Below are 27245 nucleotides of genomic sequence, written 5' to 3' on the forward strand. Positions count from 1 at the left end.
TAATTAGCCAGATTTTACATAAATTCCAGGTTGATAAACACAACAAGGTAAAGGTACCTTGTAGTCGGTGAGATATAATAATAATACAGTTAGTAAGGATCGTACCCTGGGTACGGTAAATATACTAAAACGTACGCGGGAATTTTAACACTAAATCGGTTGTTGTCGGCTATTTGTAAAAATTAATTATGTTTACATTTATGTAAATTTTCTGTTAAATGGCATTTATATTATCAAAACTCATTGTTAAAATCAATAATGGGATTTAATTTTAAATCTTAAATTGTTTAAAGTCGCGTCATTGTATGACGTCGTCAAGTATAATATTTTCCGCGACATCGCACGTTCACTTTTTACCGTCATAGAGTTTTTAAAAGAAACATTATTTGGTTACCAAGGTCTGTTAAATGGGGAACACCATATTCGGTATTTATATTATGTTTTAACAATTAATTAATGCTGTGTAATAAATATTGTTTAAGATATTTCGATATTTATTGAAAATGTTTCAAAATGTTATTTATGAAACCTCTTATTCTAATGAGTGTATGCTATTATATTATACTTTGAAAAGCATATCTGTTGTACTATAATCTTATTATTCATTTATTACTGTTAATTTCATTTATTGTAGAGAATCGTCAATGTTACATCTAGTCGCCAATGCTTGTCGTCAGTGTTAGTCGTAAATGCTTGTGATCATTGTCGTCGATGTTAGTCGTCAATCCTTATCGTCATTATACATGAAGGAAATAAAAGCAGAAACAGAGACGTATTCTTGATTACTTGCTTATTCCTACGGCGTCCTCTCAACACTCATACTAAAAAGCATGTTGATGCAGATTTTTTAAAAGAGAAGTTTGTTTAAGGTAAACAATATTGTTTTACGTTAATCGGTAGCATGTTTAACGACATCGGATTTTTGGCGGATATACAACTCGGATACAATCTAATATTTGCGGGTTTGTTTAAGTTTATTTACCGTACCCAGGGTACATGTAAGTAAAATTAAGAGTACCCGGGGTACATGTACCGGTAAGTAGTACCCGAGCCGAGAATGACCAATCGAGCCTTAGTAAGTGAGTGATGGTGTATGGGATAACATGCACTGAGGGTGTATATTTTTCACGAACAAGTCAATTGAAGGTGTTAGAGATGCATTGATCCATAAGATTTAAAAGGGTAATTAACCACGGGCTTATTAAAATTAAAATGATGACATTACATTGTACCGGCTGTTTATTGTTGTATACTGTAAGCTTGCAATATTTTAAATAATGTAAACAACTTACCTTGTATTAAGTTGGCACATTGTTGTCAGGTGTAGAAACTTTTTATACTTATTTCTGTTTAGTTGCACTGGCTGAACCAAAAGAATTATGTAGTCGTTTCTAAATAATCACGAAACAACCTACTAATGCATATATGCTTGCCAGTAACTGAGTTTGTGCATTTCCATTCATTATATTATCGGCCTTGGCAAACAGCGTAGAATCAGATGAGACGCCGTGTGATGTCTGCTATTTCCATATCCACGGGTGTTTTTATGTCAAATGTTACGGTTTTTCAATAGATCGTATACTTATCTACAAAACAGCGAATTAGCGTTCACTTTACATCATTTTTAATTATGTTATTTTGTTAGTACTTTCTCGCGTTTTTTTCGAACCTGTATTGGCAGCCATTGGTCGACGCCGTCTGCTATTTCGAACGATGAAGATTTCCATATCCACTGGCGTTTTTTTATGTCAAATGTTAGTGTTTTCCAATAGATCGTATACTTATCTACAAAACAGCGAATTAGCGTTCACTTTACATCATTTCTGATGATCTTATTTTGTAAATAATTTCTGAGCGTTAATTCCTACGTTGCAATGTCGTCAGCCATTTTGACGGTTGTTTTGTTTACTTTCGGTTTCCACTACAAACGAAATTAATTGATTTGCTGCTTGCGTTTTTTTATTGATTAAATAATAAATTATTAAACCCTAATAATGTAATTGTCTGAATATCATTTATATTCAAGATATTATCGGATAAATAGAATACCATTCTAATACCAGTGTGTACTTACATTTATCTCGGAAAGCCTAGCCGTGTAAACCTTTCTTTAACTCGTCGCACTCAATACGTTGAATAACACATAGATTTATGTCATGTTCATTAAAAAACCACAATGTGCACAAAAGACATGCATGTGTACTACCGATTGATATTCAAACACAATTATTACGCCTTTGTTTATCGATTAAACGCCTAACTGAATTAATAACGCGTAACGTCAGTTTCTTTGTTTCGTAGCAAGATGGAAGCTAGCCTAAGCGCTTTTCATGACGTCACGCGCGCGTGCCCTTTCCCATAAAAATATTTAAACGCAAAATACTCGAAAACTTGATTTTTCCCAGGTATAACGCCTACGCCAACAGGTAGATCGCATTCTTGTCCATATACATGTCAAATTTCAGCAAAAGTAACCGACTAGTTTTCAAGCGCCACAAATCGCGACTATATGCGCCAGCTTAACGAAACTTAGCCCCCTTTATCATTCGTTCGAATGAACGTCATCAATGATGACGTCCAATACATCACTCATTCCATAAACAGTGGTTTTGTCTATACAAGAATCTTATTCTTGAGTTCACCTTTTTAATAGAGTTGCGACACCTTAAGGGTTTCGCGGGATGGAATGAGTGGAGAGTTCAAATCAAATTGAAAATCGATTATTTCAAAATAAAAAATTGGTACGAAAAAATATGTGGGCAGTGGGTACGAAAAAAAAATAATTTGGGTACGAAAACAAATTTGAGTACGAAAAAAAAAAGGGTACGAACAAAATAAAGGTACGAAAAACTATTTGGGTACGAAAAAAAATGGGTACGAATAAAAAATTAGGTACGAACAAATTTGTGTACGTAAAAAATTTGAGTACGACATATGGGTACGAAAAAATTTGGGTATGAACAAATTTGTGTACGAAGAAATAATGGGTACGAACATAATATGGGCAGGAAAAAAAACTAATTTGGTTACGAAAACAAATTAGAGTACGAAAAAATAAAGGAAACAAACAAATTAGGGTACGAAAATTTTTTGGGTACGAAAAAAATTTGTACAAATAAAAATTTGGGTACGAAACAAATTTGGGTACTAAAAAAATGGGTACGATTTTTTTTATTTGGGTACGAAAAAAATGGGTATGAAAAAAAAATTGGGTACGAACAAATTTGGGTACGAAAAAGATTGGTACGGAAAAAAAAATGGGTACGAACAAATTTTGGTACGAAAAACATACGGGTACGAAAAAAATGGGTACGAAAAAAAAATTGGGTACGAAAACAATTGGGAACAAAAAACATTTGGGTACGAAATAATGGGTACGAAAAAAAAAATTGTTACGAAAAAAAATTGGTACGAACAAAAATTTAGGTACGAAAAAAATGGGTACGAAAAAAATTGGGCACGAAAAAAAAGGGGTACGAAAAAAATTGGGTACGAAAAATTTGGATACGAAAAACATTTGGGTACGAAACTAATGGGTACGAATTTTTTTTTAGGTACGAACAAATTTGGGTACGAAAAACATTTGGGTACGACAAAAATGATTACGAAAATCGAAAAATTGGGGTATGAAAAATCTAATTTGAATTGTCTAGCCCGTGAATTGTCTCCTGGGGGTGAATTGTCTTGGGGTTGCTATTAAGGCTACATGTACTTCCGGCCAAGCCACGTGTTTATAGCGATTGCGCACTAAAAAACACCACTTTTTCGTGATTTTATTCAAAAATTAGATTTTTCCCAGTAATAACGAATACGCCAACAGGTAGATCGCGTTATATGTACAGTTAATGGAAAATTTCATAGGGCCATACATTGTAACTCTGTGAAAAATCATCAGAACCGGCTGATAATATGCATGTCTCCTCTTGGTAGTGAAGCTTCCCATTAAGTTAAATTGAATTCCAGTCATTAGTTGCTGAGAAATAGCCCGACAAAAATTATGCACGGACGGACAGACGAAGCGGCGACTATATGCTACCCCCTTAAAAAATTTGGGGAGAGCATAATAAAAAAGTTGTGGCAATTTAAAGGTGGTACGCAAACTTTAAAATAGATTTATCAATTATATGCTTATTCTTAGTGAAAAAAAGGCCATAATTGTTACAAAATGCTTGATACAGTTATCTGCTTTTGTTTATACATTGGGGTCATGTTGGTTAAGAAGCAAAATACATGTATGAAAGCAATATGTCAATGGACATAGGATATATATTAGAGGTGGTATGCAAACATTCCAATGCGCGCACCTACGCCGGGGTGAGTAGGATAGCTACACTATATATATTTCATATATAATAGTCGAGCTAAAAAGTAAATATACTATAAACAACAAGCTTACCTCAATCACAATTTTAATGCAATGCAGTTAAACAATAAAGTTACAATGATATGCCAGGGATTGAAACTAACTTTTTACTATTGTGGGCAACCATCTTTAGTATTTTGGTTGCCCAGATAAAGAATAACGAGCCCAGAAATATGAACATGTGAATATTATTATACATTTTTTAAATAAAATAATAGATAATTATATACATTTGCTGACAATACACATGTTCAATGCATGATGTATTATTATGAGCCTGAATTGAATCATGTCCTATTCCTATATAATGAATGTTATTTAACTAGTATTGATCCATGGTGATCAATTGTTTTTCAATTTTTATTGCACTGAATTGTTTTAAGATTTAAAAAAAAACAAGTTTACCAACTTTTGAAATTGAGTTGCCCAGGCCAAAATCTACTTGCCCCGGGCTCATGGGAAACCACTTATTTCCATCCCTGTATGCTCTTCATTTTCTGTTCTTCCATCCCATTCTCAAAATTAATTTTAAAGCACAATATTTTTTAATAACATTTGTATGAATTACTAACCATTATCACCCAAAACACAATTTTACAACGCTGTAATCGTGTCGTAGAGATTTAGTTTACTATTATCAGTGTTCTCTTTAAATACCGGCAGCCAGCGATTCTGCCCGTTACATTTACTCTTACATTTACATGACGGCTTTTTTTCCCAAATATATCAAGTAAATGTCATAAATGCTTTTGTTTTACTGCATAGTTGCCGGCCATATAACTGGTACTCAATTTTCTGGAAAACACTGAATTATGCATGAAAAACACACAATACTTAAAATCTTAGATTCGTTTTTAAAATAAATTGACACTTATAGCTTGTCGCCATTAAAATCCAAAGATTCAAATAATTTTCCACGAGGTACGTCAACAATTGCGTAATCAAATGAATGAAAAATAAAAGTAAACAAAGCCGGATTTTACATAAATTCCAGTTTGATAAACACAACAAGGTAAAGGTACCTTGTAGTCGGTGAGATATAATAATAATACAGTTAGTAAGGCTCGTACCCTGGGTACGGTAAATATACTAAAACGTACCCGGGAATTTTAACACTAAATCTGTTGTTGTCGGGTATTTTGTAAAAATTAATTATGTTTACATTTATGTCAATTTTCTGTTCAATGGCATTTATATTATCAAAACTCATTGTTAAAATCAATGATGTGATTTAATTTTAAATCTTAAATTGTTTAAAGTCGCGTCATTGTATGACGTCGTCAAGTATAATATTTTCCGCGACATCGCACGCTCACTTTTTACCGTCATAGATTTTTTAAAAGAAACATTATTTGGTTTGCAAGGTCCGTTAAATGGGGAATGGTTAAATGGTATTTATATTATGTTTTAACAATTAATTCATGCTGTGTAATAAATATTGAATAAGATATTTCGATATTGATTGAACATGTTTCAAATTGTTATTTATGAAACCTCTTATTCTAATGAGTGTATGCTATTATATTATACTTTGAAAAGCATATCTGTTGTACTATAATCTTATTATTCATTTTTTATTGTTAATTTCATTTATTGTAGAGAATCGTCAATGTTACATCTAGTTGCCAATGCTTGTCGTTAGTGTTAGTTTTCTATGCTTGTTATCATTGTTGTCAATTTTAGTCGTCAATCCTTATCGTCATTATACATGAAGGAAATAAAAGCAGAAACAGAGACGTATTCTTGATTACTTGATTATTCCTACGGCGTCCTCTCAGTCTCAACACTCATACTAAAAAGCATGTTGATGCAGATTTTTTAAAAGAGAAGTTTCTTTAAGGTAAACAATATTGTTTTACGTTAATCGGTAGCATGTTTAACAATATCGGGTTTTGGGCGGATATACAACTCGGATACAATCTAATATTTGCGGGTATGTTTAAGTTTATTTACCGTACCCGGGGTACATGTAAGTAAAGTTAAGAGTACCCGGGGTACATGTACTGGTAAGTAGTACCCGAGCCGAGAATGACCAATCGAGCCTTAGTAAGTGAGTGATGGTGTATGGGATAACATGCACTGAGGGTGTATATTTTTCATGAACAAGTCAATTGAAGGTGTTAGAGATGCATTGATCCATAAGATTAAAAAGGGTAATTAACCACGGGCTTATTAAAATTAAAATGATGACATTACATTGTACCAGCTGTTTATTGTTGCAATATTTTAAATAATGTAAACAACTTACCTTGAATTAAGTTGGCACATTGTTGTCAGGTGTAGAAACTTTTTATACTTATTTCTCTTAAGTTGCACTGGCTGAACCAAAAGAATTATGTAGTCGTTTCTAAATAATCACGAAACAACCTACTAATGCATATATGCTTGCCAGTTACTGAGTTTGTGCATTTCCATTCATTATAGTATCGGCCTTGGCAAACAGCGTAGAATCAGATGAGACGCTGTGTGGTGTCTGCTATTTCGTTACGCTGAAGATTTCCATATCGGATTATCCGCGGGTGTTTTTATGTCAAATGTTATGGTTTTTCAAACCTGTATTGGCAGCCATTGGTCGACGCCGTCTGCTATTTCGAACGATGAAGATTTCCATATCCACTGGTGTTTTTTTATGTCAAATGTTAGTGTTTTCCAATAGATCGTATACTTATCTACAAAACAGCGAATAAGCGTTCACTTTACATCATTTCTGATGATCTTATTTTGTAAATAATTTCTGAGCGTTAATTCCTACGTTGCTATGTCGTCAGCCATTTTGACGGTTGGTTTGTTTACTTTCGGTTTCCACTACAAACGAAATTAATTGATTTGCTGCTCGCGTTTATTTATTGATTAAATAATAAATTATTAAACCCTAATAATATAATTGTCTCAATATCATTTATATTCAAGATATTATCGGATAAATAGAATACCATTCTAATACCAGTGTGTACTTACATTTATCTCGGAAAGCCTAGCCGTGTAAACCTCTCTTCAACTCGTCGCACACAATACGTTGAATAACACATAGATTTATGTCATGTTTATTAAAAAACCACACTGTGCACAAAAGACATGCATGTGTACTTCCGATTGATATTCAAACACAATTATTACGTCTTTGTTTATCGATTAAACGCCTAACTTTATATTAAATTAATAACGCGTAACGTCAGTTTCTTTGTTTCGTAGCAAGATGGAAGCTAGCCTAAGCGCCTTTCATGACGTCATGCGCGCGTGCTCTTTCCCATAAAAATATTTAAACGCAAAATACTCGAAAACTTGATTTTTCCCAGGTATAACGCCTACGCCAACAGGTAGATCGCATTCTTGTCCATATACATGTCAAATTTCAGCAAACGTGCTCGGCCAGTATTCAAGCGCCACAAATCGCGACTATATGCGCCAGCTTAACGAAACTTAGCCCCCTTTATCATTCGTTCGATTGAACGTCATCAATGATGACGTCCAATACATCACTCATTCCATACTAGAGTTGCGACACCTTAAGGGTTTCGCAGGATGGAATGAGTGGGGAGATCAATTCAAATTGAAAGCCGATTATTTCGACAAAAATTTGGGTACGAAACAATTTAGGTACGAAAAAAAATTTGGGTACGAACAAATTTGGGTACGAAAAACATTTTGATACGAAAAAAATGGGTTCGAAAAAAAAAATTGGGTACGAACAAATTTGGGTACGAAAAACATTTCGGTAAGAAAAAAATGGGTACGCAAAAAATTGGTTACGAAAAAAATTTAGGTACGAAAAAAAATTTGGTTACAAAAACAAGTTAGAGTACGAAAAAATATAGGGAACGAAAAAAATGAAGGTACGAAAACTATTTTGGTACGAAAACATTTAACATTTGTAAAGACATAAAACAAACTAATAAGATTTTATTTCATGTTTGGGTGGTGTCCATTGTAGTATGTCAGGTTAGTGTTGTTTTGTCAAAGCATGAATCAAATTTGATGATAAACAAGAAACAATCGGAGACGGGTGATGCTCCCCAAAGGTTTTTTGGTCACAATATTGCACTATATATTCAGATAAAAGGAAACGTCTTGAGGGGCATAACTCTGGACAAAATAATACAATGGATGGTTAAGTAACTTAAAAATTTCAAAGGGCCATAACTCTCTAAATAAATCATGTAACCCGAACCCACTTATAACATGCGCATCTCCTAGAGGTAGTTAAGCTTCCCATAAAGCTTTATTGTATTCCAGTCAGTAGTTGGGGAGAAATAGCCCGGACAAGAATTGCACTACATAAATATGTACAGTTTATAGAAAATGTAAAAGGGCCATTACTCTGTGAAAAATCAACCGAACATAACCGGCTGATAATATGCACATCTCCTGTTGGTAGTGAAGCTTCTCATGCTGTTTCAGTGAATTCCCATAATAAGTTGCTGAGAAATAGCTCTGACAAGAATTGCACTATATGTTCAATGTAAAATTTCAAAGGGCCATAACCCTGTGAAAAATCATCCGACGAGAACCGGCTGATAATATGCACATGTCCTCTTGGTAGTGAAGTTTCCCATAAATTTTATTGAATGCCAGTCATTGGTTGCTGAGAAATAGCCCGGACAAGAATTGCACTTTATGTACAGTTAATGGAAAATTTCAAAGGGCCATACATTGTAACTCTGTGAAAAATCATCCGACCAGAACCGGCTGATAATATGCATGTCTCCTCTTGGTAGTGAAGCTTCCCATTATGTTTAATTGAATTCCAGTCATTAGTTGCTGAGAAACAGCCCGGACAAAAATTGTGCACGGACGGACAGACGAAGCGGCGACTATATGCTCCCCCCTTAAAAAATTTGGGGGGGAGCATAATAAAGAAGTTGTGGCAATTTAAAGGTGGTACGCAAACTTTAAAATAGATTTATCAATTATATGCTTTTTCTTAATGAAAAAAAGGCCATAATTGTTACAAAATGCTTGATACAGTTATCTGCTTGTGTTTATACATTGGGGTCATGTTGGTTAAGAAGCAAAATACATGTATGAAAGCAATATGTCAAGGGACATAGAAAATATTTGAGGTGGTATGCAAACTTTAACATAAATTTATCTATAATATGCATATTCTAAGTGAAAAAGGGCCTAATTCTGTTAAAATGCTTGATACAGTTGTCTGCTCATGTTTATAGATTGGGGTTATGTTGGTAAAGAAGTATCCAAAATATAAAAGCAATATGTCAATGGACATAGGAAATATATTTGAGGTGGTACGCAAACATTCCAATGCGCGCGCCAACGCCGGGGTGAGTAGGATAGCTCCACTATATATGTTTCATATATAATAGTCGAGCTAAAAAGTAAATATACTATAAACAACAAGCTAACCTCAATCACAACTTTAATGCAATGCAGTTAAACAATAAAGTTACAATGATATGCCAGGGATTGAAACTAATTTTTTTTTATATTGTGGGCAACCATCTTTAGTATTTTGGTTGCCCAGATAAAGAATAACCAGCCCAGAAATACAACATATATCAACATGTGAATATTATTATAATAGATAATTATATACATTTGCTGACAATACACATGTTCAATGCATGATGTATTATTATGAGCCTGAATTGAATCATGTCCGATTCCTAAATAATGAATGTTATTTAACTAGTATTGATCCATGGTGATCAATTGTTTTTCAATTTTTATTGCACTGTATTGTTTTATGCTTTAAAAAAAAAGAAGTTTACCAACTTTTGAAAATGAGTTGCCCAGGCCAAAATCTACTTGCCCTGGGCTCACGGGAAACCACTTATTTCCATCCCTGTATACTCTTCATTTTCTGTTCTTCCATCCCATTCTCAAAATTAATTTTAAAGCACAATATTTTTAATAACATTTGTATGAATTGCTAACCATTATCACCCAAATAACAATTTTACAAAGCTGTAATCCTGTCGTAAAGATTTAGTTTACTATTATCAGTGTTCTCTTAACTTAAATACCGGCAACCAGCGATTTTGCCGGTTACATTTACTCTTGATGCCGGCTACTTTTCCCAAATATATCAAGTAAATGTCACAAATGCTTTCGTTTTACTGCATAGTTGCCGGCCATATAACTGGCTACTCAAATTTTTCTGGAAAACACTGAATTATGCATGACAAACACACAATACTTACATGTAAATAAACCTTAGATTCGTTTTTAAAATAAATTGACACTTCCAGCTTGTCGTCAGTAAAATCCAAAGATTCAAATAATTTTCCACGAGATACGTCAACAATTGTGTAATCAAATGAATGAAAAATAAAAGTAAAGAAAGCCGGATTTAACATAAGTTTCAGGTTGATAAACACAACAAGGTAAAGGTAGTCGGTGAGATATAATAATAATACAGTTAGTAAGGCCCAAACCCTTGGTACGGTAAATATACTAAATCATACCCGGGAATTTCAACACTAAATCGGTTGTTGTCGGCTATTTTGTAAAAATTAATTATGTTTACATTTATGTCAATTTTCTGTTCAATGGCATTTATATTATCAAAACTCATTGTTAAAATCAATAATGTGATTTAATTTTAAATCTTAAATTGTTTAAAGTCGCGTCATTGTATGACGTCGTCAAGTATAATATTTTCCACGACATCGCAGGTTCACTTTTTACCGTCATAGATTTTTTAAAAGAAACATTATTTGGTTTGCAAGGTCCGTTAAATGGGGAACACCATATTCGGTATTTATATTATGTTTTAACAATTAATTCATGCTGTGTAATAAATATTGTATAAGATATTTCGATATTGATTGAAAATGTTTCAAATTGTTATTTATGAAACCTCTTATTCTAATGAGTGTATGCTATTATATTATACTTTGAAAAGCATATCTGTTGTACTATAATCTTATTATTCATTTTTTATTGTTAATTTCATTTATTGTAGAGAATCGTCAATGTTACATCTAGTCGCCAATGCTTGTTGTCAGTGTTAGTCGTAAATGCTTGTGATCATTGTCGTCAATGTTAGTCGTCAATCCTTATCGTCATTATACATGAAGGAAATAAAAGCAGAAACAGAGACGTATTCTTGATTACTTGCTTATTCCTACGGCGTCCTCTCAACACTCAAACTAAAAAGCATGTTGATGCAGATTTTTTAAAAGAGAAGGTTGTTTAAGGTAAACAATATTGTTTTACGTTATCGGTAGCATGTTTAACGACATTGGATTTTTGGCGGATATACAACTCGGATACAATATAATATTTGCGGTTATGTTTAAGTTTATTTACCGTACCCGGGGAACATGTAAGTAAAGTTAAGAGTACCCGGGGTACATGTACCGGTAAGTAGTACCCGAGCCGAGAATGACCAATCGAGCCTTAGTAAGTGATTGATGGTGTATGGGATAGCATGCACTGAGGGTGTATATTTTTCATGAACAAGTCAATTGAAGGTGTTAGAGATGCATTGATCCATAACATTAAAAAGGGTAATTAACCACGGGCTTATTAAAATTAAAACGATGACATTACATTGTACCAGCTGTTTATTGTTGAGTACTGTAAGCTTGCAATATTTTAAATAATGTAAACAACTTACCTTGTATTAAGTTGGCACATTGTTGTCAGGTGTAGAAACTTTTTATACTTATTTCTGTTAAGTTGCACTGGCAGAACCAAAAGAATTATGTAGTCGTTTCTGAATAATCACGAAACAACCTACTAATGCATATATGCTTGCCAGTTACTGAGTTTGTGCATTTCCATTCATTATATTATCGGCCTTGGCAAACAGCGTAGACCCAGATGAGACGCCGTGTGATGTCTGCTATTTCGTTACGCTGAAAATTTCCATATCCACGGGTGTTTTTGTGTCAAATGTTATGGTTTTTCAATAGATCGTATACTTATCTACAAAACAGCGAATTAGCGTTCACTTTACATCATCTATGTTATTTTGTTAATACTTTCGAGCGTTCTTTTCGAACCTGTATTGGCAGCCATTGGTCGACGCCGTCTGCTATTTCAAACGCCGATGATTTCCATATCCACTGGTGTTTTTTTATGTCAAATTTTATTGTTTTTTCTTTGGATCGTATACTTATCTACAAAATAGCTAACTAGCGTTCACTTTACATCATTTATGATGATCTTATTTTGTAAATATTTTGTGAGCGTTCATTCCTACGTTGCTATGTCGTCAGCCATTTTGATGGTTGGTTTGTTTACTTTCCGTCTTTCGGTTTCTACTGCAAACGAAATTAATTGATTTGCTGCTCACGTTTATTTATTGATTTAATAATAAAATATTAAACCCTAATAATGTAATAGATATTATCGGATAAATAGAATACCATTCTAATACCAGTGTGTACTTACATTTATCTCGGAAAGCCTAGCCGCGTAAACCTTTCTTCAACTCGTAGCACACAAATTCACAATACGTTGAATAACACATTGATTTATGTGATGTTTATTAAAAAACACACTTGTGTACTTCCGATTGATATTCAAACACAATTATTACGTCTTTGTTTATCGATTAAACGCCTAACTTTTATTGAATTAATAACGCGTAACTTTATTTCTTTGTTTATTAACAAGATGGAAGCTAGCCTAAGCGCTTTTCATGACGTCATGCGCGCGTGCCGTTTCCCATAAAAATATTTCAACACAAAATACTCGAAAACTTGATTTTTCCCAGGTATAACGCCTACGCCAACAGGTAGATCGCATTCTTGTCCATATACATGTCAAATTTCAGCAAACGTGTTCGGCCAGTTTTCAAGAGACCCAAATCGCAGTGATTTGCCTCAGCTTAACGGAACTTAGCCCCCTTTATCATTCGTTCGAATGAACGTCATCAATGATGACGTCCAATACATCACTCATTCCATATAATAATATAAAAAATAGATGTAGCAGAAATATCATTGTCCAATATTGAACCAAGGTATTTAACCGATGATTAGGAAACAAAAGTGTGATCATTACATTTTAAATTAAAGTTATGAAGTTTTGATAATTTTCTTTTGGAACCAAACACTATACATTCAATTTTTCCAAGGTGTAAAGACATTTTGTTATCCATTAACCATTTACTACAATTTTAAAGTGCTTTACCCAAAACACTACTGATGATAATATGATTATAGGTGCTACCTAATTTACGGGCAAAAGCTGTAAAGTTTTTTTGATAACCATGTATTTGTAATAAATATATGGACATGATTGTGTTCAAAATATGATAATTGTTGCAATAATTGAGTAATGCATACAAAAAAATCAATCTTAAAACGAGTTACATGTTCCAAGCTTAAAGATCTAGCATCTAATTTATTTAATTTTTTTTCTAGCCACAGGAATTTATAGCTGGTTCGGTGTCTGTGGTATAGTGGATGGGGTGTCTGCTAACTGGCTTAGTCACTGGGAGGTCTCTGTATTGATCCTTTAAGTGGGAGCATTCTTTAAATAACCCTAAAGACATACTATGGCGTACCATTTGGGTTGAAAGTCAAGAAGACCTACACGTTAAAAAGAGAAATGTACGTCGAAGTACAATAATTGTACGTCGACATGAATAATAAATACACTTCGAAGTATATATTTGTACGTCAAAGTACAATTTGTACTTCGACATACATGTTTGTACTTCTACATACACATTTTCTGAACAGCCAATCAAAACACTAGTCTCTTGAGCCGCTTTTCCTTCAGATTTATTCATAATAAATGTTTAAAATCTCTTTTTTAGTTGAGGACAAAATGAATAAAAATATCAGAATGGAAAAAAAACACATAGAAGTTTCAAGTATTTAATGCATTGAAATAGATTATATACAAATTTGAGGAAGATTCAATTGTTACCTTTTTAAAATTAAAATTATTCAGCATATTGTGTGTATGAAATGATCATGCGGGGCGGAGTATCACGACCGTCCAGCGCATTACTGTGTAGGAAATTCCCAACGGTAACCAGTTACCAAGCATTAATGGGATAAATAATTTATTATAAACTCCACGTTGGTCGTACTTTGTGATAACCATAACTAGCATAAGTCAGGGGTTAATTCCGCCACGCCAGGTCAATAAATACGCACAATATATATGAGTCAGCGGTTGATAGTCGCATAATTTGGTATAAATTATAATAATTATAATGTTTAATAAATATGCACAATATCTATGAGTAAGCGGTCGATAGTTGCATAATTCGGTATAAATAATAATAACAATAATGTTCAATGTCAAAAATCTCTAAATGCAACAGACGTAAGGTGTCCTCTGATTGGCTAACACTCAAGGGTCGGTGAAAATTGTACGTCGAAGTACATTTCTCGTTCTACTTAGTAGGTCTTGTACTCTTTCGACGTCATGGTACGTCATATAGACACTAAGTACTGGTCCTACCCAGGAAACAGTTTGTTTCATCAAATGTCTCAATTCAACTTGACAGCTTGCTAAAGCAGTTGCATTTAGCATACAGTACACTGATTTAATATAATCAAAATCATGTGATGTGTCAAATCAATTTTGATTGACAAATTTGACAGGATTTTTTTTTAATCCAATAAGTTTTAGACTGTCAAATAACACACACTACGTATTGAAAGCCATACCTGGAGCTTTCGTCTGTATATCACTGACTTCACCAGAAGAATGATTTCTACTGTTGGGAAACGCTAACACCACTAATTGTCTTCTTATTTATTATCAATGTATAATTATGTGTAACAGCATAACAACATACTTGATTCGCAATTAAAATATTTAATAAATAAAGGTATCATGCGGGTTTCTAATTTTCTTTCGCAAACTATTGTTGAATAGTTTAAATTTTGTCACCACTAAAAAAATAGCCATTTTGTAGCAATTCTAAAATCACAGTCTAAACTGCATACACTTAGCTCTGTAGTTACAATTTGAATGCAAATATTAGAATGCATCATGTTATATCATCCATATTTTTTTATTTAAACATTCAAATAACACATAACACAGTACATATATAAAAAGGTATGTGGTATTGTGTGGAGATACAAAACACTTCACATCATTTATTTGCACATAAAATAATAGTAACAAAATAAGTAAAACTAAAACACTGTCATCAACCTACATTTCAAGAATATTTACGTATATGAAATTACAAAGTGGTGTTATTGTATTACCTTTTACTAAATTAAAGCCACACACCTTGAAATGAAGCACATGTTAATGAATACATATAGATTCAATTTGAAAGTGTGCAAAATTGTCCTTAAATCTATAGCCAAGTAAGCAAGTAATTTATTTATTTTTTTAATTTTAAAACCGAAAGTAGGATTTCTGTACGTACTCGTCCATTTCGACAAACGCGATTATTTTTAAGTTATAAAGCGCAAAAAAAGACGAATTTCTACCTTGTAACCACCTGATATATTTTAATTGACGTAGATAAAATTAAATCTATAGCATAGTTAGCAAGTAATTTATTATTTTTCAAACAGTACGTTTTTAAAACCGAAATTAGGATTTCTAGATGTATACGTCCATTTTCAACAAACGCGATTAGTTTTAAGTTTTAAAGCGCAAAAAAGACGTATTATTACCTTGTTACCACCAGATATATTCTAATTGGCTTAGATCAAATATGTTTCTTATTTATACTTAAATTTTCTATGTCATGTATTTCATTTCAGGGTGTGTGGCTTTAACATTGCTGGTTTTGTACTAGCCATAAAACATTTATCATGGATTAACACGTAACAACCAATTTATTAATTACACAATAGAACGGAAATCATATTAATTTCATTATGCATTTACTAAACAAGCTATTTGCTACTGTTTAGAATTAGCTACACTATCTTACTAAAAATGATCACAGGTACTTAGTGCTTTTACATACTTGTGGTAAGTTTTGTATTACTAGTTTGACAATTATCGGCAGACACTTGTTGATATACAGACAAAATTTGCATGGGAACTCTCATATTTTTTCAGCATAATTGCCTTCAATTTGTTAATTTAACAACCCTTTGACATTGTTTGCACATCTGATCTTATTATACAATAGCTGATTTTTGTTTATAGACATATATAGACTTTTCAAAGTTCTATAAAAGTTCACACATGTTCCATCCAAGTAAACAAACAGAACCAATAAAGATCACCACAGATAATAACTGTGTGTATAGCTTGGAAATTTGATAGTTCAGGAATCCCTCCTTTGTTGATTTCTGTAAACCAAAACCGTCAGTTTTGCTGGATGGTATGGCTTGTATGATGCCCAGCTCTTGCCTTCGCAGAACAGCTTCTAAAAACGGAAAACCAACAAATATCTTAAAATTTGATCAATAATGCAGACAATTTATAAATGTCTAGTTTTTTGTTGATTTCGAATCTGGGAGATTTTTTACGTAAGATTGTGGTACGAACATCCAACGGAATCGGATTTTGTGGTTTTAGGCATGAACTTATTATAGTGATATGTAACCATTCGGAGATTTCGGTAAAGTGCGAGCAGACGAGGTGTTAATACGTTAAAAATTAAAGCTAAAAGACTAAAAAGTTAGATCGGAATATCTTTAAATTTGTGAATAAATGTGTTTCTGGTGGATAACAACGACAACTTGCCAGAATATTGCACACGTAAAACTTCTTTCTGAGACATTGTCTTTCTGACAATAACGAAGTGACGTCACCATCTATGTATAGAATGCTTTCTGAGAGCGAATGGAAAATGCGTCACATATTCTGACAAATAAACAGTAGGGTGTCGTTATTGAAATACCGCGAGAATACTGGAAGAATAGAGATGCCAACTATAATGTTTAAAACAAATAATTTTTAAACAAGCGTTTGTGATTTGTTAGGATAATAATAACAATAAGATATCGAAAAGATCAAAGCAAATAAATTCGACAGAAATCTGAGATTCGGCAATATATCAAAGACGGGTTATGTTCACCTAAATTGTGTTTGGTAAAGACTGTCACTATATGTAGTGAACCAGTCTTCGGCTTATGGTTACAATATACCAAAAGATTTCCTACACAAATTCAATGTAAAAGCAATAACTTCAACAAAAAATAAAGTCAAACTTTTGCGCATAGAGACCCCCATAACCATACCTTTTCTTAAAGAGCATTCCAAGTCGCAATGATTTAGACAATAAAAAAGGGGGGTCATGCGTTTTGCAAGAAAGAACTCGATGCGAATCAGCGGTCACTGTTTTACAGCCATCAATTTACCGGGTTCGTACCAGTGGATGAGGGTTTCCCGCCATCTGTCAAAGTCTCATGTAGTCTTTAACCTTCAAGCAAATGAGTGAATTTCTGTTAAACATCAATGTTTTCCCTACCACATGCACAAAGAAACATTCTAAAATAAAGTCATGGCAAGTGCCCACACAGAGAATTGTGTCTTCTTATAAATGATGTTCAGGTTTTTAAAGAGTATAGCATTGCACTCCAAAAAGATTTAGTATATTGTAACCTAAAGGAAAAATATGTTCTGAATGAAATGTGTTTTTCTTGCATATTATTATCTTCCTATTCATATTGCACCAATATATTAAGTTTGGCTGGATTATCTGTCCATTTGGCCATTTTAGATCACATTTTCACATGCGGGTGTTTTCGGTCCGAAGAAGGCGATTTAAGGGCTGTTAAAGCTTAAATGTCCCTTTAAGAGTTAAAGCTGTTGTGTTCAATATCTGCAACAAAATACCAAAACAAACCATATGGACAGGCACGTGGGGCTTATGCGGGGTGGGGAAAGAATGAACTTGTTAGATATTTTCACTCCAAGCAATTTTGATAATGTCTTTTTTGTGTGTGTTTTTTTTTAAATACCCCCAAAAATGTCATTTTCACAGCAAAAATATCCAATTTCATCCAAGACAAACAACAAATAAGCAAAAATGAGAGATCAAAGATACTTTGAAGTGTAGAAATCAATAAGCTTCCTATAACTTGTTGTTTCACACTTATAAAAGTGTGAAATCTTGGAAGCGCCTTGTTGCTCGGAGCCCATTTATTTACCAGTCGCAAATGGTATATTCTAGCATATAATGCCATGGGTGCCTTTAAACTGCAGCAGATGGTCAATATGCTCTGCCAGCTGTCATTCAGAGGTTCAAGAGAATACAAAATTTCATATTTTGGGCGCAAAACAAGTACTTTTGACTATTTTTATGGTGGCAATCTGGTCAAAATGGGCGTTAATAACTGAGCGAAAGACAAAAATGCTCATTTTGGGGGTTTAAACTAGAAGGAAAGGTTAAAATGAACAAGATACATATATGTTGGAGAGCATTATAAGCTTAGAAATGAAGTTCTATGAAGTAACAGGGGCAGAAAGGCAGCTCAGATCAATGCAGGCTTCCTGAAAGAGGTTTCTAGTACATCTTCTGGGGACACAGCTTCCCGCAGAATTCTCAACACAACACATATCATTGATCCATGTCACCTTTGTATGCAAAGACAAGCAAATAAGGTCAATACTTCCCATAAATCACTGAATGAGAGAAGCATGTACCAAATGAAAAACTAAACTGGTTGCTGAAAGTGCCACATTTTGGCAAAAAGATCCCTCTAAGGTAAATGATGAAGGGGACACTTGCTACAACAATCCTATGTTTAAGTCGGACGCCACATCCTTTCAAGCCGGGGACCATGACTGTAAGCATATTGTGAGAAAACAATACCAAACACAAGCTAATTGTAGGGTTACAAGTAGCATATCAACTCAGATGCACTGCATACATGCTAAGGAACAAGGATAAACCTGTTAAGTGCCAACTTCTGCTGCCAACAAAGCGCGAGCTTTACGTGTCAGGACGCGGAACTATCCATACAAACTGCACGGGGAATTGCATGGCGGCAAGGGTTTGAGTGACCACAAACCTGATTATGACAGTATTTCACACCTTAAGCATCATAAATATGCTTATTTGCTTGCGTACATGATAATAATTTAGTATTATTACCTGTTTTACCATCAACAACCCTTATCCAGTGGCCCTCGGCTTAGTTGCAGACATTCCTCTACCTGAAAAAGTCAAAATTCCCAATAAAAAATAGATATAAAATGGCAAAAAACATGCATTTAAGTATTTTTAGTGTATTTTTATGAATAATATGAAGTAATAAACCTTGTTATGTTCATGATTGTACTAAATATGAAGGCTGCCTCAATTAAGTGTCTGCTGCACTGTCCAAACTGTAAAAATGTCCGCCATTCCATGTCGGTGATGAAATGGGGCTCTGTTTGAATGTTCATGCTTTATGCACTAGCTATTGTTGCGTTACTGGATCACGGAGTTCCTGGCGTTGAATTCTGACTTCATGTAGCACACTAACGCTACACGGTCAACCAATATGCCTTTGAATTCAAGTCAGAAAGCAATTTAGCCCTTATTTGGCTATATCAGGGTGGGGGTCAACTTGAAAAACAACTATTCCAGGTCAAATTATCTGAATTCATGCATTTAAGGCACTTATTTTCTTCTCTTTTGTTAAGAAATGACCAAAAATCAGCTTTCCCAGTCATATTTTGCACTTGCAGATGATATTTCATTTTTACCTAAAGCTAGTTTAGGTTACAATATACCAAAAGATTTCCTACACAAATTCAATGTAAAAGCAATAACTTCAACAAAAAATAAAGTCAAACTTTTGCGCATAGAGACCCCCATAACCATACCTTTTCTTAAAGAGCATTCCAAGTCGCAATGATTTAGACAATAAAAAAGGGGGGTCATGCGTTTTGCAAGAAAGAACTCGATGCGAATCAGCGGTCACTGTTTTACAGCCATCAATTTACCGGGTTCGTACCAGTGGATGAGGGTTTCCCGCCATCTGTCAAAGTCTCATGTAGTCTTTAACCTTCAAGCAAATGAGTGAATTTCTGTTAAACATCAATGTTTTCCCTACCACATGCACAAAGAAACATTCTAAAATAAAGTCATGGCAAGTGCCCACACAGAGAATTGTGTCTTCTTATAAATGATGTTCAGGTTTTTAAAGAGTATAGCATTGCACTCCAAAAAGATTTAGTATATTGTAACCTAAAGGAAAAATATGTTCTGAATGAAATGTGTTTTTCTTGCATATTATTATCTTCCTATTCATATTGCACCAATATATTAAGTTTGGCTGGATTATCTGTCCATTTGGCCATTTTAGATCACATTTTCACATGCGGGTGTTTTCGGTCCGAAGAAGGCGATTTAAGGGCTGTTAAAGCTTAAATGTCCCTTTAAGAGTTAAAGCTGTTGTGTTCAATATCTGCAACAAAATACCAAAACAAACCATATGGACAGGCACGTGGGGCTTATGCGGGGTGGGGAAAGAATGAACTTGTTAGATATTTTCACTCCAAGCAATTTTGATAATGTCTTTTTTGTGTGTGTTTTTTTTTAAATACCCCCAAAAATGTCATTTTCACAGCAAAAATATCCAATTTCATCCAAGACAAACAACAAATAAGCAAAAATGAGAGATCAAAGATACTTTGAAGTGTAGAAATCAATAAGCTTCCTATAACTTGTTGTTTCACACTTATAAAAGTGTGAAATCTTGGAAGCGCCTTGTTGCTCGGAGCCCATTTATTTACCAGTCGCAAATGGTATATTCTAGCATATAATGCCATGGGTGCCTTTAAACTGCAGCAGATGGTCAATATGCTCTGCCAGCTGTCATTCAGAGGTTCAAGAGAATACAAAATTTCATATTTTGGGCGCAAAACAAGTACTTTTGACTATTTTTATGGTGGCAATCTGGTCAAAATGGGCGTTAATAACTGAGCGAAAGACAAAAATGCTCATTTTGGGGGTTTAAACTAGAAGGAAAGGTTAAAATGAACAAGATACATATATGTTGGAGAGCATTATAAGCTTAGAAATGAAGTTCTATGAAGTAACAGGGGCAGAAAGGCAGCTCAGATCAATGCAGGCTTCCTGAAAGAGGTTTCTAGTACATCTTCTGGGGACACAGCTTCCCGCAGAATTCTCAACACAACACATATCATTGATCCATGTCACCTTTGTATGCAAAGACAAGCAAATAAGGTCAATACTTCCCATAAATCACTGAATGAGAGAAGCATGTACCAAATGAAAAACTAAACTGGTTGCTGAAAGTGCCACATTTTGGCAAAAAGATCCCTCTAAGGTAAATGATGAAGGGGACACTTGCTACAACAATCCTATGTTTAAGTCGGACGCCACATCCTTTCAAGCCGGGACCATGACTGTAAGCATATTGTGAGAAAACAATACCAAACACAAGCTAATTGTAGGGTTACAAGTAGCATATCAACTCAGATGCACTGCATACATGCTAAGGAACAAGGATAAACCTGTTAAGTGCCAACTTCTGCTGCCAACAAAGCGCGAGCTTTACGTGTCAGGACGCGGAACTATCCATACAAACTGCACGGGGAATTGCATGGCGGCAAGGGTTTGAGTGACCACAAACCTGATTATGACAGTATTTCACACCTTAAGCATCATAAATATGCTTATTTGCTTGCGTACATGATAATAATTTAGTATTATTACCTGTTTTACCATCAACAACCCTTATCCAGTGGCCCTCGGCTTAGTTGCAGACATTCCTCTACCTGAAAAAGTCAAAATTCCCAATAAAAAATAGATATAAAATGGCAAAAAACATGCATTTAAGTATTTTTAGTGTATTTTTATGAATAATATGAAGTAATAAACCTTGTTATGTTCATGATTGTACTAAATATGAAGGCTGCCTCAATTAAGTGTCTGCTGCACTGTCCAAACTGTAAAAATGTCCGCCATTCCATGTCGGTGAAATGGGGCTTCTGTTTGAATGTTCATGCTTTATGCACTAGCTATTGTTGCGTTACTGGATCACGGAGTTCCTGGCGTTGAATTCTGACTTCATGTAGCACACTAACGCTACACGGTCAACCAATATGCCTTTGAATTCAAGTCAGAAAGCAATTTAGCCCTTATTTGGCTATATCAGGGTGGGGGTCAACTTGAAAAACAACTATTCCAGGTCAAATTATCTGAATTCATGCATTTAAGGCACTTATTTTCTTCTCTTTTGTTAAGAAATGACCAAAAATCAGCTTTCCCAGTCATATTTTGCACTTGCAGATGATATTTCATTTTTACCTAAAGCTAGTTTAGGTTACAATATACCAAAAGATTTCCTACACAAATTCAATGTAAAAGCAATAACTTCAACAAAAAATAAAGTCAAACTTTTGCGCATAGAGACCCCCATAACCATACCTTTTCTTAAAGAGCATTCCAAGTCGCAATGATTTAGACAATAAAAAAGGGGGGGTCATGCGTTTTGCAAGAAAGAACTCGATGCGAATCAGCGGTCACTGTTTTACAGCCATCAATTTACCGGGTTCGTACCAGTGGATGAGGGTTTCCCGCCATCTGTCAAAGTCTCATGTAGTCTTTAACCTTCAAGCAAATGAGTGAATTTCTGTTAAACATCAATGTTTTCCCTACCACATGCACAAAGAAACATTCTAAAATAAAGTCATGGCAAGTGCCCACACAGAGAATTGTGTCTTCTTATAAATGATGTTCAGGTTTTTAAAGAGTATAGCATTGCACTCCAAAAAGATTTAGTATATTGTAACCTAAAGGAAAAATATGTTCTGAATGAAATGTGTTTTTCTTGCATATTATTATCTTCCTATTCATATTGCACCAATATATTAAGTTTGGCTGGATTATCTGTCCATTTGGCCATTTTAGATCACATTTTCACATGCGGGTGTTTTCGGTCCGAAGAAGGCGATTTAAGGGCTGTTAAAGCTTAAATGTCCCTTTAAGAGTTAAAGCTGTTGTGTTCAATATCTGCAACAAAATACCAAAACAAACCATATGGACAGGCACGTGGGGCTTATGCGGGGTGGGGAAAGAATGAACTTGTTAGATATTTTCACTCCAAGCAATTTGATAATGTCTTTTTTGTGTGTGTTTTTTTTTAAATACCCCCAAAAATGTCATTTTCACAGCAAAAAATATCCAATTTCATCCAAGACAAACAACAAATAAGCAAAAATGAGAGATCAAAGATACTTTGAAGTGTAGAAAATCAATAAGCTTCCTATAACTTGTTGTTTCACACTTATAAAAGTGTGAAATCTTGGAAGCGCCTTGTTGCTCGGAGCCCATTTATTTACCAGTCGCAAATGGTATATTCTAGCATATAATGCCATGGGTGCCTTTAAACTGCAGCAGATGGTCAATATGCTCTGCCAGCTGTCATTCAGAGGTTCAAGAGAATACAAAATTTCATATTTTGGGCGCAAAACAAGTACTTTTGACTATTTTTATGGTGGCAATCTGGTCAAAATGGGCGTTAATAACTGAGCGAAAGACAAAAATGCTCATTTTGGGGGTTTAAACTAGAAGGAAAGGTTAAAATGAACAAGATACATATATGTTGGAGAGCATTATAAGCTTAGAAATGAAGTTCTATGAAGTAACAGGGGCAGAAAGGCAGCTCAGATCAATGCAGGCTTCCTGAAAGAGGTTTCTAGTACATCTTCTGGGGACACAGCTTCCCGCAGAATTCTCAACACAACACATATCATTGATCCATGTCACCTTTGTATGCAAAGACAAGCAAATAAGGTCAATACTTCCCATAAATCACTGAATGAGAGAAGCATGTACCAAATGAAAAACTAAACTGGTTGCTGAAGTGCCACATTTTGGCAAAAAGATCCCTCTAAGGTAAATGATGAAGGGGACACTTGCTACAACAATCCTATGTTTAAGTCGGACGCCACATCCTTTCAAGCCGGGACCATGACTGTAAGCATATTGTGAGAAAACAATACCAAACACAAGCTAATTGTAGGGTTACAAGTAGCATATCAACTCAGATGCACTGCATACATGCTAAGGAACAAGGATAAACCTGTTAAGTGCCAACTTCTGCTGCCAACAAAGCGCGAGCTTTACGTGTCAGGACGCGGAACTATCCATACAAACTGCACGGGGGAATTGCATGGCGGCAAGGGTTTGAGTGACCACAAACCTGATTATGACAGTATTTCACACCTTAAGCATCATAAATATGCTTATTTGCTTGCGTACATGATAATAATTTAGTATTATTACCTGTTTTACCATCAACAACCCTTATCCAGTGGCCCTCGGCTTAGTTGCAGACATTCCTCTACCTGAAAAAGTCAAAATTCCCAATAAAAAATAGATATAAAATGGCAAAAAACATGCATTTAAGTATTTTTAGTGTATTTTTATGAATAATATGAAGTAATAAACCTTGTTATGTTCATGATTGTACTAAATATGAAGGCTGCCTCAATTAAGTGTCTGCTGCACTGTCCAAACTGTAAAAATGTCCGCCATTCCATGTCGGTGAAATGGGGCTCTGTTTGAATGTTCATGCTTTATGCACTAGCTATTGTTGCGTTACTGGATCACGGAGTTCCTGGCGTTGAATTCTGACTTCATGTAGCACACTAACGCTACACGGTCAACCAATATGCCTTTGAATTCAAGTCAGAAAGCAATTTAGCCCTTTATTTGGCTATATCAGGGTGGGGGTCAACTTGAAAAACAACTATTCCAGGTCAAATTATCTGAATTCATGCATTTAAGGCACTTATTTTCTTCTCTTTTGTTAAGAAATGACCAAAAATCAGCTTTCCCAGTCATATTTTGCACTTGCAGATGATATTTCATTTTTACCTAAAGCTAGTTTAGGTTACAATATACCAAAAGATTTCCTACACAAATTCAATGTAAAAGCAATAACTTCAACAAAAATAAAGTCAAACTTTTGCGCATAGAGACCCCCATAACCATACCTTTTCTTAAAGAGCATTCCAAGTCGCAATGATTTAGACAATAAAAAAGGGGGGTCATGCGTTTTTGCAAGAAAGAACTCGATGCGAATCAGCGGTCACTGTTTTACAGCCATCAATTTACCGGGTTCGTACCAGTGGATGAGGGTTTCCCGCCATCTGTCAAAGTCTCATGTAGTCTTTAACCTTCAAGCAAATGAGTGAATTTCTGTTAAACATCAATGTTTTCCCTACCACATGCACAAAGAAACATTCTAAAATAAAGTCATGGCAAGTGCCCACACAGAGAATTGTGTCTTCTTATAAATGATGTTCAGGTTTTTAAAGAGTATAGCATTGCACTCCAAAAAGATTTAGTATATTGTAACCTAAGGAAAAATATGTTCTGAATGAAATGTGTTTTTCTTGCATATTATTATCTTCCTATTCATATTGCACCAATATATTAAGTTTGGCTGGATTATCTGTCCATTTGGCCATTTTAGATCACATTTTCACATGCGGGTGTTTTCGGTCCGAAGAAGGCGATTTAAGGGCTGTTAAAGCTTAAATGTCCCTTTAAGAGTTAAAGCTGTTGTGTTCAATATCTGCAACAAAATACCAAAACAAACCATATGGACAGGCACGTGGGGCTTATGCGGGGTGGGGAAAAGAATGAACTTGTTAGATATTTTCACTCCAAGCAATTTTGATAATGTCTTTTTGTGTGTGTTTTTTTTTAAATACCCCCAAAAATGTCATTTTCACAGCAAAAATATCCAATTTCATCCAAGACAAACAACAAATAAGCAAAAATGAGAGATCAAAGATACTTTGAAGTGTAGAAATCAATAAGCTTCCTATAACTTGTTGTTTCACACTTATAAAAGTGTGAAATCTGGAAGCGCCTTGTTGCTCGGAGCCCATTTATTTACCAGTCGCAAATGGTATATTCTAGCATATAATGCCATGGGTGCCTTTAAACTGCAGCAGATGGTCAATATTGCTCTGCCAGCTGTCATTCAGAGGTTCAAGAGAATACAAAATTCATATTTTGGGCGCAAAACAAGTACTTCTTGACTATTTTTATGGTGGCAATCTGGTCAAAATGGGCGTTAATAACTGAGCGAAAGACAAAAATGCTCATTTGGGGGTTTAAACTAGAAGGAAAGGTTTAAAATGAACAAGATACATATATGTTGGAGAGCATTATAAGCTTAGAAATGAAGTTCTATGAAGTAACAGGGGAGCAAAGGCAGCTCAGGATCAATGCAGGCTTCCTGAAAGAGGTTCTAGTACATCTTCTGGGGACACAGCTTCCCGCAGAATTCTCAACACAACACATATCATTGATCCATGTCACCTTTGTATGCAAAGACAAGCAAATAAGGTCAATAATTCCCATAAATCACTGAATGAGAGAAGCATGTACCAAATGAAAAACTAAACTGGTGCTGAAAGTGCCCACATTTTTGGCAAAAAGATCCCTCTAAGGTAAATGATGAAGGGGACACTTGCTACAACAATCCTATGTTTAAGTCGGACGCCACATCTTTCAAGCCGGGGACCATGACTGTAAGCATATTGTGAGAAAACAATACCAAACACAAGCTAATTGTAGGGTTACAAGTAGCATATCAACTCAGATGCACTGCATTACATGCTAAGGAACAAGGATATAAACCTGTTAAGTGCCAACTTCTTGCTGCCAACAAAGCGCGAGCTTTACGTGTCAGGACGCGGGAACTATCCATACCAACTGCACGGGGGAATTGCATGGCGGGCAAGGGTTTGAGTGACCCACAAACCTGATTATGACAGTATTTCACACCTTAAGCATCATAAATATGCTTCTTTGCTTGCGTACATGATAATAATTAGTATTATTACCTGTACCCATCAACAACCCTTATCAGTGGCCCTCGGCCTAGTTGGGCAGAATTCCTCTACCTGAAAAAGTCAAAATTCCAATAAAAAAAGATAATCTAAAATGGCAAAAAACATGCATTTAAGTATTTTAGGTATTTTTATGAATAATATGAAGTAATAAAACTTGTTATGTTCATGATGTACTAAATATGAAGGCTGC

At 34.7% G+C, this 27245-nt stretch overlaps 1 protein-coding gene and 2 long non-coding RNA genes across 6 annotated transcripts in view; 1 reads left to right on the forward strand and 2 right to left on the reverse strand.

Annotated features, from left to right (window-relative positions):
* LOC127845792 (E3 ubiquitin-protein ligase MYLIP-like) overlaps positions 1-27245 on the forward strand; it is a 239331-nt gene that overhangs the window by 108672 nt on the left and 103414 nt on the right. The gene's annotated exons all lie outside the window — the stretch shown is intronic.
* Positions 6744-7740, reverse strand: LOC127845815 (uncharacterized). The gene is made up of 2 exons (XR_008033404.1): positions 7322-7740; positions 6744-6852 (listed from the first exon to the last, which is right to left on the reverse strand). It is a non-coding gene; the product is annotated as an uncharacterized LOC127845815 (long non-coding RNA).
* On the reverse strand, positions 17357-25356 carry LOC127845814 (uncharacterized). Of its 3 annotated transcripts, XR_008033403.1 has the most exons (5): positions 25302-25356; positions 24468-24529; positions 22729-22790; positions 21894-21955; positions 19616-20217 (listed from the first exon to the last, which is right to left on the reverse strand). It is a non-coding gene; the product is annotated as an uncharacterized LOC127845814 (long non-coding RNA). The 3 variants fall into 3 exon arrangements; XR_008033401.1 differs by lacking the exons at positions 19616-20217; positions 22729-22790; positions 25302-25356 and adding exons at positions 17357-17642; positions 19320-19381 and having other exon boundaries at positions 24468-24866; XR_008033402.1 differs by lacking the exons at positions 22729-22790; positions 25302-25356 and having other exon boundaries at positions 24468-24866.

The sequence above is a fragment of the Dreissena polymorpha genome, chromosome 9, assembly GCF_020536995.1.
Source record: "Dreissena polymorpha isolate Duluth1 chromosome 9, UMN_Dpol_1.0, whole genome shotgun sequence".
Lineage (NCBI taxonomy): Eukaryota > Metazoa > Mollusca > Bivalvia > Myida > Dreissenidae > Dreissena > Dreissena polymorpha.